At 38.2% G+C, this 13868-nt stretch overlaps 1 protein-coding gene across 5 annotated transcripts in view; it reads left to right on the forward strand.

Moving 5' to 3' along the window:
* KCNT2 (potassium sodium-activated channel subfamily T member 2) overlaps window positions 1-13868 on the forward strand; it is a 193447-nt gene that overhangs the window by 19577 nt on the left and 160002 nt on the right. The window contains exon 1 of one of the 5 annotated variants that reach the window (XM_075422340.1): window positions 10792-10849. The exons of the other annotated variants lie outside the window; for them this stretch is intronic. The gene's annotated coding sequence lies outside the window, so the exon portion shown is untranslated. Of the gene's footprint in view, window positions 1-10791; window positions 10850-13868 lie in introns of those variants that run through there. 5 annotated transcript variants of the gene reach the window in all.

Below are 13868 nucleotides of genomic sequence, written 5' to 3' on the forward strand. Positions count from 1 at the left end.
TGCCTTAGTGCTGATAAATAAATATAATTCATAAAGCAGACATGAGTATGTTTATATTATCACTTGCATGTCAGCTGTATATTATTTTACTAAAGCAATATAGATAGCAGAAAAAACAAGAGGTAATCATTAGCAATTTTATTCTGCAGCTACAGTATCTGAACACCTAATGTATGTACGTAGGAGTACGTAGTGTTCTGACAGCCTATTCCAACTGTTTTCCTTCCCCTTTGTCAAAGTAGCTTACTCTATGCCTGAAGCGTGTGTCCCATTTGACCACAAAGCATTTTTATCTCTCTGTGACCAGATGTACAGAAGTCAGAGTCTGGTTAATAAATGCTGAAGAACACGTTTTTACCTAAATGATCAATATATTCATACCGTAGGAAAAGAGTTAGAATCATAGAATGTTAAGGGTTGGAAGGGACCTTAAATCACAGAATCACAGAATAGTAGGGGTTGGAAGGGACCTCTGTGGGTCATCTAGTCCAACCCCCCTGCCACTAGACCACTCTTCCACTAGACCAGGTTGCTCAGAGCTCCATCCAGCCTGGCCTTGAACAATTCCAGGGAGGGGGCAGCCACAACTTCTCTGGGCAACCTGGGCCAGTGTTTCCCACCCTCATGGTGAAGAATTTCTTCCGAATATCTAATCTAAATCTGACCTCTTTTAGTTTAGAGCCGTTCCCCCTTGTCCTGTCACTACACACCCTTGTGAAAAGTACCTCTCCATCCTTCCTGTAGACCCCTTCAGGTACTGGAAGCTGCTCTAAGGTCACACCGGAGCCTTCTCTTCTTCAGGCTGAACAGCCCCAACTCCCTTAGCCTGTCCTCACAGGAGAGGTGCTCCAGGCCTTTGATCATTGTTGTGGCCCTCCTCTGGACCCACTCCAATACATACATGTCCTTCCTATGTTGGGGGCTCCAGAGCTGGACGCAGGACTCCAGGTGAGGTCTCATCAGAGCAGAGGGGCAGAATCACCTCCCTCGACCTGCTGGCCACGCTGCTCTTGATGCAGCCCGGGATACGGCTGGCTTTCTGGGCTGCAAACGCACATTGCTGGCTCATGTCGAGCTTCTCATCCACCAGTACCCCCAAGTCCTTCTCCTCAGGGCTCCTCTTGAGCCACTCTCTGCCCAGCCTGTACTTGTGTTTGGGATTGCCCCGGCTTTCAAGTTCGAGTGGTACGGTTGATAGACCAGAAGGACGGGATGCCATCCAGAGGGACCTGGACAAGCTGGAGAGATGGACCTGTGTGAACCTCATGAGGTTCAACAAGGCCAAGTGCAAGGTCCTACACCTGGGTCGGGGTAACCCCTGGTTTCAATACAGGCTGGGGGATGAAAGGATCGAGAGCAGCCCTGCTGAGAGGGACTTGGGGGTACTGATAGACGAAAGACTGGACATGAACCAGCAATGTGCGCTGGCAGCCCAGAGGGCCAACCGTGTCCTGGGCTGCATCAATAGAAGTGTGGCCAGCAGGTCGAGAGAAGTGATTCTGCCCGTCTACTCTCCTCAGGTGAGACCTCACCTGGAGTACTGCGTTCAGCTCTGGAGCACTCAGCACAAGAAGGACATGGAACTGTTGGAGCGGATTCAAAGGAGGGCTACAAAAATGATCCGAGGGCTGGAGCACCTCTCCTATGAGGACAGGCTGAGAGAGTTGGGCTTGTTCAGCCTGGAGAAGAGAAGGCTGTGGGGAGACCTTACTGCAGACTTTGAGTACTTAAAGGGAGCCTATAGGAAAGATGGGGACAATCTTTTTAGTAGAGACAGCAGTGACAGGACGAGGGGTAATGGTTTTAAACTAAAACAGGATAGGTTTAGGCTGGATATAAGGAAGAAATTCTTTAGAATGAGGGTGGTGAAACACTGGAACGGGTTGCCCAGAGAGGTAGTGGAGGCCCCATCCCTGGAAACATTCAAGACCAGGTTGGACAGGGCTCTGAGCAACCTGATCTAGTTAGCGGTGTCCCTGCTCGCTGCGGGGGGGTTGGACTAGATGACCTCTAGGGGTCCTTTCTGACCCAAAACTTTCTATGATTCTATGATTCTATATGGATTTATAGTTCCGTTGTGTTGCAGCTGAATATATGTATACATTGCAAAATATCTATTAATTGCTATTGGTTATTTTAGTGTTCCAGTTGTCTGGGTTCAAGGTCAATCAATAAAGATTAATTTTGTTTTGCTCAGTCTGCTTCTGCTTTATAGGTGCAACCAGCCTCTGCTTTAAAGTTACAAGATGTTACCTGGCTTATTCTATTAGAATTCTCTCTGTTCTATCTAAAGGAACATTGTACGTTCCTTTATGAAAAAGGATTTTGAACTATTTTATTTTTCAAGTTAAGTTACCTTCTTATTCAGTAGGTTCTTTTCCTCTTTGACTTTCAAGCTAATTTGTTTTATTAAAAATGTAAAAAAATATGATATGTTTCTGTAGCCATAATAGCATTTTTACTGTACATTTTTTCAAAAAGAAAATTTCTTCTGTGAGGATAGACACTCACTTTGTGTTATATCAACGCTGTTTATTTACTTCTTGCGTTGTTTACTTCCTATTGTAAGCATTTGATTTTTTTACCTTCGGTATCAATCTCCAGGGAACCTTTTCCAATGTCTTATAAAAATTTAAGTACATGATGTTCACTTCAGGCTTCCCCCTTATCTATCTCTTCCAATTATCTCATAATGGAGCAGAGTGCTACAGCTCATACTCTATTTGTATCTGTTATTTGCTACATTCTTAGTTTGTTCCCAGGCTATATCCAACTTGTAGGTCTTGGCATAGGTGCCATTTATTCTTTTTCATCTCTTTTCAACATTCTAACCAGTACTTACATTTTTATCATTCATAATGTACATTATAAGAATATTTTTGTTTGCCTTTTGCCATGATTTGATTTAGCTGCTATTTTTATCTCTTATCTCTAATACTGTGGTTACAAAATATGTCAATTCAGTATTTGGCATTGTAGACTTGTTTCTGTGCCTGGACACTCCTAACATTTTAGCAATGATCCGGATGTCATACTCCTAACATTAGGAGTTAGGAGTATGACATCCAGAATATATAAAACTAAGCAGAAATATGATATTCATTGAATGACATTAACCATATATCTCAGACTACTGTACCCATGCATGTTGTTCACATCCAGTTAGGAACTGTGTGAACATATTTGTGCTGAGAATGTGGTTTAAGCAACTTCACAGAAACTGAGATCACAGCACACTGAGCATGATCTCCTGTCCCTTTAAAATATTAAGGTGCTCTCCAACTTAAGTGGCTATAGAACTGGACCCTTTAGAATCTTATATATATTTTTTTTTTAAGACAAAGCATTCTGAGGAGTTCATAAAGAGAAAAATGTGGGGAACAAAAGAGCATTGGAAGGAAAGCATTATGATACACAAAAAAAAAATCTGGTTTTGAACTTCATACATTCTTGACTCGTTATTATTAATTGTATTTTGATATATTCCAGAGACCTTGAATCTAGGTCAGACCATTGTAGAAAAGGTAGGGAAACCAAGGGGCATATGATTCCCGTTTCAGAAAGAACGTGACAGAAGCCAAGCAATGTGCAGCAAGTAGATGGAGCACAGGACCATGATGTATACGTCAAATATAAATCAAAAAAATTAAGAATTTGGGGTACTGAACTACCGCTAGTCCTGAAGACATACAGAAGATTGATACTTGAGAGGCACTTTTAGAGAGAAGAACATCTGAATATAGTAGAGATGAAAACGGAAGAGTGACTGAAGGAAAAATAGACAAGGTTACAGCAGTAAATGGAACACAGCCTTCCTGTGGACAGAACAGTGGCTTGATGACCTTAGTGTGTAGATATGTATTTGTGCAACAGAGTAGGACAGGGGATTCAGCTCTTGACTGCAGGTAACTACCACTTGTCCAGAATCAGTTTAGCACCAAAAAGATAACCCATAAAGACCTCCTTTTGGGAAGCTTGTGTTTATGCATCTTCTTACTTGTACTTCTTTCAAACACAGTTCTGACTATGCCTGTAAAAGGATCAATTTTGACTTTGTGAACACTACAAATTGAAACAGGGAATTATATCATGCTTTATTTTAGTAAGCTAGTAGTGTATAATACTGTTTCAGTTGACTGTAAACTTACACAAATGAAAATTAAGATTGTAAGTGTTCTAACTCCTGTTGTTAAAAGAGTGAAAGCTCTTACAATATTAAATTTTGCCAGTCATATTTGTCTTTGCTCAGTTAGGTTTCTTTGAAAATGTAAGAGTGTCTGCACAGAGCAGACTATTCAGTCCCATCTGGAAATCACCGCTGTGTGAGGCTGGCATGAGCAGACACCCCGCTCGTGGTGATGGTGGGTTCTTACGCTGGTTGTAAAACAACATCTGATCTTGACTGTGTATCTGCTGCAGTCTGCCAGCAGTCAGCACCAGCCTGTTGTATATGGTTGGCAGATAAGTGATTTTGTGTTTACATATAATTCATACACATATCTGTACCACTGGTTTATCTGATAATAAGCAAATCAAGGGTTGGTTGGTCAGTACTGATAGATTTAATGATCGTTAGCAAGAAATTGCATTGTTGAGAGCAGTAGAGAGAGCAGTGAACCACGTGTGGATAAATAAACAACTATCTAGTTCCAAACATAAATCAAACAGCTACTTCATCTCTAAACTAAAAACTGCCTATATTACTTTCCTGAAAGCCAGTAGTAAGCCAATAAATACTAAATAGATGATGCAGTGAAGACATGCATCTGAATATTCCATAATGATTTTGCTGCTTCTGTTAAGAGATCCCAAATCTACACTATTAAAAGACTCCACACTGAACACATGTACGTATTTTCCATGTTGTGTATATACTTGACTGCAGATCTATCATTCGTACACCACAACATTGAAGAGTCCAGCTAGTTCAAACTGAAACTGGTAGACCTGGAAGTGCAGTCTAAGCATAGTCTCATGTCCGAAGCATCTCTGTACTGCCAGGCCTCTGGCAGCGACTCTTTCTCTGTAGTGCAAGTAATAGCAAGCTCAGATCAAAGCCCAGAGCGCAGGCCTCTCCTCCTTTCAGGGCTGCCGTTCCCTCCACTGCAGGCTGCAGAAGTAAGGGAACTAAAGACCCGCCTGTTCCATCGCTCTGAGGCCAACGACTTTGTAGGAAGTAGCCACTGCCCACATTATAATCCTGGACAGCTGCTTTTATTTGCCACGTTGTGTGCTTCTTTGTGAGGCTTTGCTACCGCTTCCTCCAGCCTGTGCTTAAGATTCATTGTGGCAGTTGCCATCTATGCCTCCTTTGTAACAGTTGTTTCTCGTGTTTTTCTGGGGCTTTTTTTTGGTTGTTGTTTGTTTGTTAAACACACAGCTGGAGAAACAATTTTTAACATTTTGCCTTCGTGGATTACTACTGCAGTAGTGATTTGGAGTGTTAGACTTTTATTTAAACTCTATCGCGCTATATGGCACCTGTCAAATAAAGGTTTCAGGTCATTTCTCTGAACATACAATATCTTAACTTACCATTTGTACCCAGATAATTATGTTTACGTTTCTAGGTAGATGTTTACATGGGTTTACCTTCCACATAGCATAAAACTCAGCCAGCCTTCTTTGTGCTGTGTAAACTGCTGTGAGCGAGTCTGCTGCACAGGGCCCTGGAGAGCAGTTTTGGCACACACTCCATGCTCATCATATCCTTCTCTGGAGGGGATTGGGAGGTGACAAAGCAAACTGTGGTGACAGCTGGGGGTGGCAAGAGGAAGTTGTGAGGATTAAGGATGGAAGGAAAGGAGTAAGTGGCAAGGGTGGTAACAGAAAGTGAAATTGAGTACTTTTCCTCCTTCACATCTTCCAGGCTGAAGAAACATTCTACAGTTTTGCTGAAGGAAACAGCCAAGACGTCAAATGAAGGGATCAAATATGTGTGTATCACAGATATATAGAGGAGTACAGACTACAGGTGATCTCACTGTTGACTAAAATTAGCAACAATTTCATTCTGGTGAAGTAAAGGTCTAACTATTTGAAGGTTATTGTCTCAAGGATTTTGCTGCTTGCTTTCCCATGACTTGGTAGTAAAGTCCCCTAGTTTCTGAAAATGTAGTTCATACCTGGATTGCCTTTGCAGAATAGGTACATGTGAATTGTAGACTGAGTGCCACACTTTTGTTGACTGGGCATGAATTTTACTTGCAAGTTTATTTCTGTAGCAGACAGAATATTTTTTGAGGGAATTGTGTGATTCAAGTTCCAAGGCATCATGTTGGTATCACATCACAGGAAATATAGAAGGTATTTTGCTGGTTTCATTTTGAAGCTGGATTTTTAGATCCAGCAACTGCAATATGTTCGATGTTATTTTCTCAAGGTTGATAGTTGTATACGCTTCAGGTTTATAATTGTTTTAGAGATATATGCTAAATTTCAGGCTTCGTTTCTCCTCTGGATATCCATAATGGGGAGATTTTGTTTGCCTTAAAGGAAGCAGCTTTAGGAGGTGGAAAAAAGAAAAAAAACAAAAACCAAAAAACGAAGCAGGTCAATCTGAATGGGGTCAGACAATTCAGGTTAATTAGGAGATCTCTGTTTGGTGGTCAATTAAACAAAACCCTGTAGGATCTTAAGTGTAAAATATACTCATTTTTAGCTGGACACTTGGGAAGAAAGTCTTCCATGTTTGAAGAACAAAGGCAATATTTTCTGAAACTGCAACGTATTCCAGTTCATCTGATGCTTCTTATAAAACTTTTCTCAGTATTTTCAGTGAAGATGGCCTTACTTTTGCCATTTTTACTGCTGGACTCTGTAGGAAGCTGTTAAACAACTAAGAATCATGTTATCATCCCCATATAGTTATTCAGAAAGCAATCATGACAGCTAAGTTAGGACAGAGCAATATGAGAATAATACCTCTCCCAAAAGGGAGGTCACAAAATATAGATCACATCCCACCAGGTCAATGTGATACAAAAGGCACTATAATGTCTCGCATAGTAACTGTAGACGTACAGGAAATAAATTTAAGGCTACAAAGACTTACAAAATTTGAGATGTTCCATTTTAATTGGGTTAGAAAACCCAAGCAATACCAAAATTCAAAGGAAAACAAATCTTCTTTGGCTTGATGAATGCATTTTTCTTGGGAAAATTAAATAGATTTTCTACTTAAAGAAAATTAAAAGAAATGTAAAATGTAGTTAGCTCCTTGAACAAAACAATTTTCAGAGAGAAAACAGGAATTTGTGATTTTGACATGACATGTTGACATTTCTATCTTAGAACTCAGAACATTCAATTTCTGAAACTTCTCTCCTTATGAAATGTTAATCAGTGAGTATGACTCCATACACAGATCATGTAAATTCATCTGTTTACACTTAATGCTGTAGTTTAAGACAATTTTTCATAGGCATCTATTTACCTTTGGGTAGGTGCAGCTAATACTTCCCTATAATTTACTATGCGTTTGGTAAAACTGTAGGTTGACTTACTGAATCCCAGAATATAATTTTGGGGAAAAAAGCCCCACCCTTCAAGATTTGTTTTTCTGACTTGATGTAATTATGCTGTGCATTTTTTTCCAGGAAACACTGAATAAATTGTTGGTTATAATTGAAGATTACCACATGTAACTAGCATAATACAGTAAAAGAACAAAAGCAGAAAAGCCAGCAAACAGAAGTAATAATACAGCAAGATAATAACAGTAAAAAGCTGTAGAATTGTATTAGGGAAGAATCAATATATATGCCCTTCTGAATCTCACAGTGACCTGACAGTTTTGTGTAAAATATATTGTGTAATTGAAATAGCAAGAAAATTTATTTGATTTTGGGAGAAAAATAATAATTAAATACCTAAAGGAATAGTGAAATATCTAGTTTGAATATTTTTACTATTTGATTATTTTACTCAACTCTAAGTGGATAGAATCTTTCCATTGATCTAAGTGGGCATTGGATCAGACCTACTAGGAAGCTGGCTCTGTGTTTCAAGTAACATATTAATAAGCCATATTTAAAATTATATTTTACACTTGGTCATGTGACACTTAAAAAATGACAGATTGGGATTCACCCACAAAGTTTTTTTGTTCCTTTTTAAGATATTTTTTCTATCCATCTGCTCTTTTTTTTCTTCTCCCTTCTGCTGCATTTTCAGAAAACTAAATCTTAATTTCTTATTTTTTAAAGTAAAAATAAAACTGAGATAAGTGATATAATCTGTGAGGATACCATGTACGAACAGCTCTCAGCTTTGTTCTGCTTGCTTTCAAATGATGCAATCTTGAAAAATAAGAAGGAAGAAAAAGATAACTTACAGAAGACCAGTAACAGAACAGTCAGATACATTTGTCTTACAGATGAGAAGTAGCGTTTAAGTGAACAGTGATTCGGATTTCTCTGGTAATCAGAGGCTAGCTCGAGTCACTTGCAAGGGATGAAAATTAAGAGTGTTTGCTCAGCGTTTACTTAAAGGCAGGACATGTTGGGCTTATCCTTTCTCTCATTAAACATGAGACCTATGCACATGCAGTGTTTTTTGCTGTTTTAAGCCTTGGACTACTACACCCACACAAAAAAAAAAAAAAAAAGGAAAAAAAATAAAACATGATAAGTAGCTTCTATGCCTAAACAAAGATGATGTGTTTCATTCACAGGTATTCGATTTTTTATATGTAAGAGAGATGTGTGTACCTGTAAACTACTATATCTAAAGTAAGCAATGAGTCTTTAAGATTTTTGTTTATTTAATATTCTAGAGATGACAAAATCTACCAGAACAGTTTAAGGCTCCTGTTTATTTGAACACCTGTTTCTGTCTTTATCTGGATAATCTCCATGACAATGTCCCTCACGGTGTTTAGCTGCTTTTTTTGTAAGAGAAAAGTGTTAAATGGAGAGCATGCAAACTGAATCCAAACTTAATAAAATAAAATCTGCAGAGAAATAACATTACATCTTAAGTGTTGGAGTAGGAGTGATACAACTCCATCACTGCCATCCATCTATTTTGAATATAGAGTGGATGTTTTCATAGATGGTCACCAAGAGGTTTCTGATGGGCCTGAGGAAGAAGTATCTTTTAAGGGCTGTATACCACCAACAGTAAGAGGGCCCATATGGCATTTATGCAGTGCTGCAGAGTTTATTTATTAAAGCCTTGATTATTTGTGGGCTATGCTAATGTGCAATAGTGGAAGTAGGCTGAAAATTGATGAAATAATTCAGAAGGAGAGGAAAGCCAAACATCTGAAAAGACTGAGATTTCTCAAGGTCATGACATGATAACTTTAAGAGTAGTGAAGTCCAGAGATACCTGTGGCACAGGCCAAGATTTTGAACACTAGGAATTCAGAAGGAAAGGAATGACATTTAGATTTACTATTAAGCTAAAAGATGAAGTGACTGGATGAGGTGGATTATGAAAAAGGAGAAGCTGTAAGAGGTAACACTAAATTAATGACACTTGGTGACAAAGAACTGTGAAATTGTTAACGGTGACTTGGGAGGCCTGGAGAGAAGGCTCTACAGGCTCTTTTGATTGTTGTTAGAGTTAGAGGAGGTGGTGTTATGGGAGGGAATGAGTTCTTCCCGCAAAATAAAAAGCAGAAGCAAAAATAAGAGAAGGAGACTTTGACCAGAAGGAGAGGAAGTTTCCAAAGGAGAACAGAAAAGGACTAATTACTAAGGAGAGGAAGAAAAACAGAGTCATGAGTTACAATTCCAGGCAGTGAGAGTGTAAAGAAGAATAGCTTATTGAAAGCAAAGGTCCACGTAGGAAATTCAAGTAAAGAAAAGAAATCATAGAGGGGATACTGTGCCATTTCCTCAATGCTTTGAAGTGAAATAGTGACATTCTGTAGTACATAGAGGAGGATGAAACACAGTGAATTCTGCAAGGAACTAGAGAAGAGGAACTGTTGAAGAAGAGATTGGAAATATTCTTAAAATTTGGATAGAAGAATAGAAAGAAGGAGGAGTTGGAGTGAGAGGATGGTGGAGAGTAGATTGTGAACTGAGCATGGAGTAGCACGAGAGAGGTCTCAGAGGACCAAAGAAAGAGGTTGGGAGCAAGAATGTAAATAGATGAAGGGCTACAAACAACTCCTAAAGCTATCCCTGACCCTGCAGACTGTCTTTAGTGTAGGCACAAGTGTGTCTGCTTGGGGAAATAGCTAAGGGTTTTTTTGAGAGAAAACAAGAGCCTTACTAAGGTAACAATTGGCATTGTTACAACAGACAGAAGTTTGGTAAGCATTCATAAAAAGCTTCAAACAGAAGGTTTGCAATGATTAACATTTAAATAGTAGAAAATACTGTTAAATTTTAAATCAACAATTTGAGACATGTTGTTATTCTAAGAACAGTAATTTGTAATTTGTGTGAGGCATGTTATTCTAAGAACAGTAATTTCTGATTCATTCATACAATGTATGCAGGGTACCCAGGCAAGCTGCTTGACCCTGCTTATGCCTCGCCTATCTCAGAGAGGGTCTTAGATTCAATCAGACTGCTGTAGCTGTAGAAAGATCTCTTATCTAACTTTTGTTTTAGAACATCGACAGGTGATAGGGACATGTAGTTGTGATACAGAGGAACAGAGCATGCATGTTAAGCACATGGATCGCTCTCCTCCTAAGGCAGTTTCATTACTCATGAATAACCAGCTGTCCTATTGCCTTTCACAGCAAAGCAACCTTCTCCTTGAAACAAGAATTAAATGTTTGTTGAATGGCAAAGAGAAAAGTTGGTACAGAAAAATAATTTCAGGAAAGCAACAAAGAAATTGTCCTGGTGAACAGAGAATAAAATTTGAGCAGAAAAAAATAAAGGTAATGGTAGCTTGTAATGGGTTACTGTGTCTTTTGCTCCTAACACTCTAATATATAGTTAATTCCAGACTGACAGTGACAGAAAGGTGTTATCACAGCATGCCTGATGTTCAACAGGTTTGTTTCAGGTCTCTTTTTGACAAGCAGTTGCCAACATTGTTTAAAAAAACCCAACGAACCTTCCTGCTATTCATGTATGTTTAACTGGCACAACTACATAAAACTGAACAGTGTCTGGAATCAAACTCATGCAGCATATCCCATTACTCAGAGTTCTCCGATATTCAGACTTGCGCAGTTAAAAATCCTTGCATAATGGATTTTCATTGCAGTGGCTCTGCACTGTATGTGTCCTACACGTGAAGTATTTTTGCCCAGAGGTTAAAAAGAGCTATTTCCACATGCAGTAAATTAACTTTAAAATACGCATGTTTTCCCCCCCTTGCATGCTTGGGAGGGGGAGCAGAAAAGTTTTACCAGACTTGTCCTTGTGTGCTTTTCTTGCAAAATTTAACTTAAAATGACATTATTTCTTAGTGCATCATTCACATTTGATTATTGAATTTCTAAATTTCGGCAACAGATTTGCAACAGGAAAGTATATTTGCAGTTAAAAGTCAAGTGTGTGGTATTTGCAGGGCCACTAAAATGGAGAGGGAGATTGCTCTCAGATTTCTTTTCCCCATAGTAAAACATCATAGTATTTTCTGGAGAAGTTTCTGATGACTAAGAATACAGATTTCAAATTCATTTTTTATTACTGCACTATAGCTAGAATGGTGAATTTGTCACTGGTTTTCATGGGTACAGGACTGAGATGATAATTTCCTTTTTGAATTTACAAGACTGATTGTGAATGGGGAATTTTTTAAAAAAAGTAGTATTATTTGATTGAAAACTATGCATACTGCCTGCCACTGAGTCTCAGTCACTTGCTATCAGTCTTCCCTTAAAAATATTTCCCTCAAATGAATGGAAAAAATGAAGGTATTTTGCACAGAAAAGTTTGAAAAATGAAGTCATTTGAAATCTCTATTGCTGTAATATTAAATTGCTGCCATGGACCTGTATAGGTTTCATGAAGATAGTTTTATGTAACTGAGGCCAGCTGTTTGTAAAAAGGAACATGAAGCTGGCTCACAATCAGATTTTAAAATATATTTGTATTTATATGCATAAAAATATAGATACAAGTATTTTGTTTAAATTGTAAGGAAGAAAATTTTAATTAGATTTTAAAGTGAAATTTTTAGCATTTTGGCTTTTGAACAATTAAGAAAAAGTTTGCTTTTACATAGAAAAATACTTTCTTGTGGTTGCAGGTGCAAATTTTTACTTTGTGCAACCTGAAAAATTTGGTTTGGCCTGTTTTCTGATGGTGTCCTGGATTTGTTTCAGTCGAAACAAGCAGCACTTATTGGAAAGATACAGTAAAAAGGGTTTGAGCACACATACAGTTCTAAGCTACAAAGTTTCTTCTGCATCGTTGATCCTTTATTCTGTAACTTGTGATTACGCTGAACTCGATGCTATTTCTGTCTTCATTAATATAGAGAATTTTTATGGTGACACTTGATAACACCTGATCTCTATAAATCCATTAGTTGTGGTGACATCCAATTATGTAATCAAGCAAATGTAGGTATGTCTGAAGAAACTTCACTAGGTAGATTAACTCTGATTCACTGAATTAACCTCTAAATAAATGTACCCGTAGAAGGAAAAAATAAACATAACACCCAGGTACAAATGTCATAGCATACACTGTAAGTATTAAGATGACTGAACATGTCTGTTACATGACAGGTCAAATTTAAAAAAGTTGTTCCAGAGGAGGACTGCGACAATTTAATTTGGAAAAATAAAGATAATAGGTAATAATGCATACCACAAGGAAATTTTTAGAAGGTGTAGAACCTGTGTTGTATCATGTACATTCACACTGTTAGATATTATAAAGAATCTACAAGGCAATATTACACGAACACAGTTCTGCAGAGATCTTGAAAATATTCATTGGTTTATTCATAATAAACAGATAAAATCCCCTATGAGAAAAAGACCTTATACCTGTCAGTTTTAATTATTCTACACTTGGTAGAAGTCATCTTTAAGAAAATGCAAGGCCATATTGCAAATGTTAGATTTCATCAGCATAGTGTATGGGAAACAGCTTCAGCAAGTATGTAGCTATGTCCTAAAGTACCCAGAGAAATACTGAGGACCTGATCTCCATGACTCTCTCACATCACGCTCACACTTGAAGAATGGACTACCAAATCAGGAGGCTGGAAAAGAAGTAGCATCTTTTCTATCTTTCCAGTAAGTGGGAGGAAACAAGCACCCTGCCTCCCCCAGTTACTACCATTTGTTTTGGGGTGCTGTTATTCAGCATGGAGAGGGAATGAAAAACTCAGAACGTTATCTGTTCAGTGTTCATCATGACCTATGCAACTGATGACCAATTTCGTACCAGAAACAAATAGAAAGCTTCCCCAAGTTAAGAAGCAGTAATGGAAAAGCAGTACTTTCACCAGCATTTATCAGTCTTACCACCATTTCCTTCAGCACAGGATGATGAGGTATCATTCAACAAGCAGTCGTGATCTGTCATATTGGTTCTTATGGAACAAGCAAGCCTGGAAAGTCAAGTGACCATTTCTCTGTGAAGCTCTAAACAAATCAAAATTCTGAGTATTTCAGAACTTGGAAAACTTCAAATAGAAGAGAGCTGCTACTGAAGATAGTCATCATTAAAATACCCTAATCTTTTATAGAAATCTATAAGAAAGAAATGCCCATTTTCTTTTTTTGCAGTACAATAAGCTCTGACAGTAGCAGTTCACTTTAGCACTTCAAATGCTTCATTTTTAAACATCTGTCTACACTCTACCTGAGAAACTTTCAGGTTTGATATCTGACAGGATTTCACAGATATTGGATTGGTAAATAAATCCCAATAAAAAACATATTGTGTCTATGTTTTTCCTACAAAAAGAGCCTTGTAATATGAAATGTC

The sequence above is a fragment of the Opisthocomus hoazin genome, chromosome 6 (assembly GCF_030867145.1).
Source record: "Opisthocomus hoazin isolate bOpiHoa1 chromosome 6, bOpiHoa1.hap1, whole genome shotgun sequence".
Lineage (NCBI taxonomy): Eukaryota > Metazoa > Chordata > Aves > Opisthocomiformes > Opisthocomidae > Opisthocomus > Opisthocomus hoazin.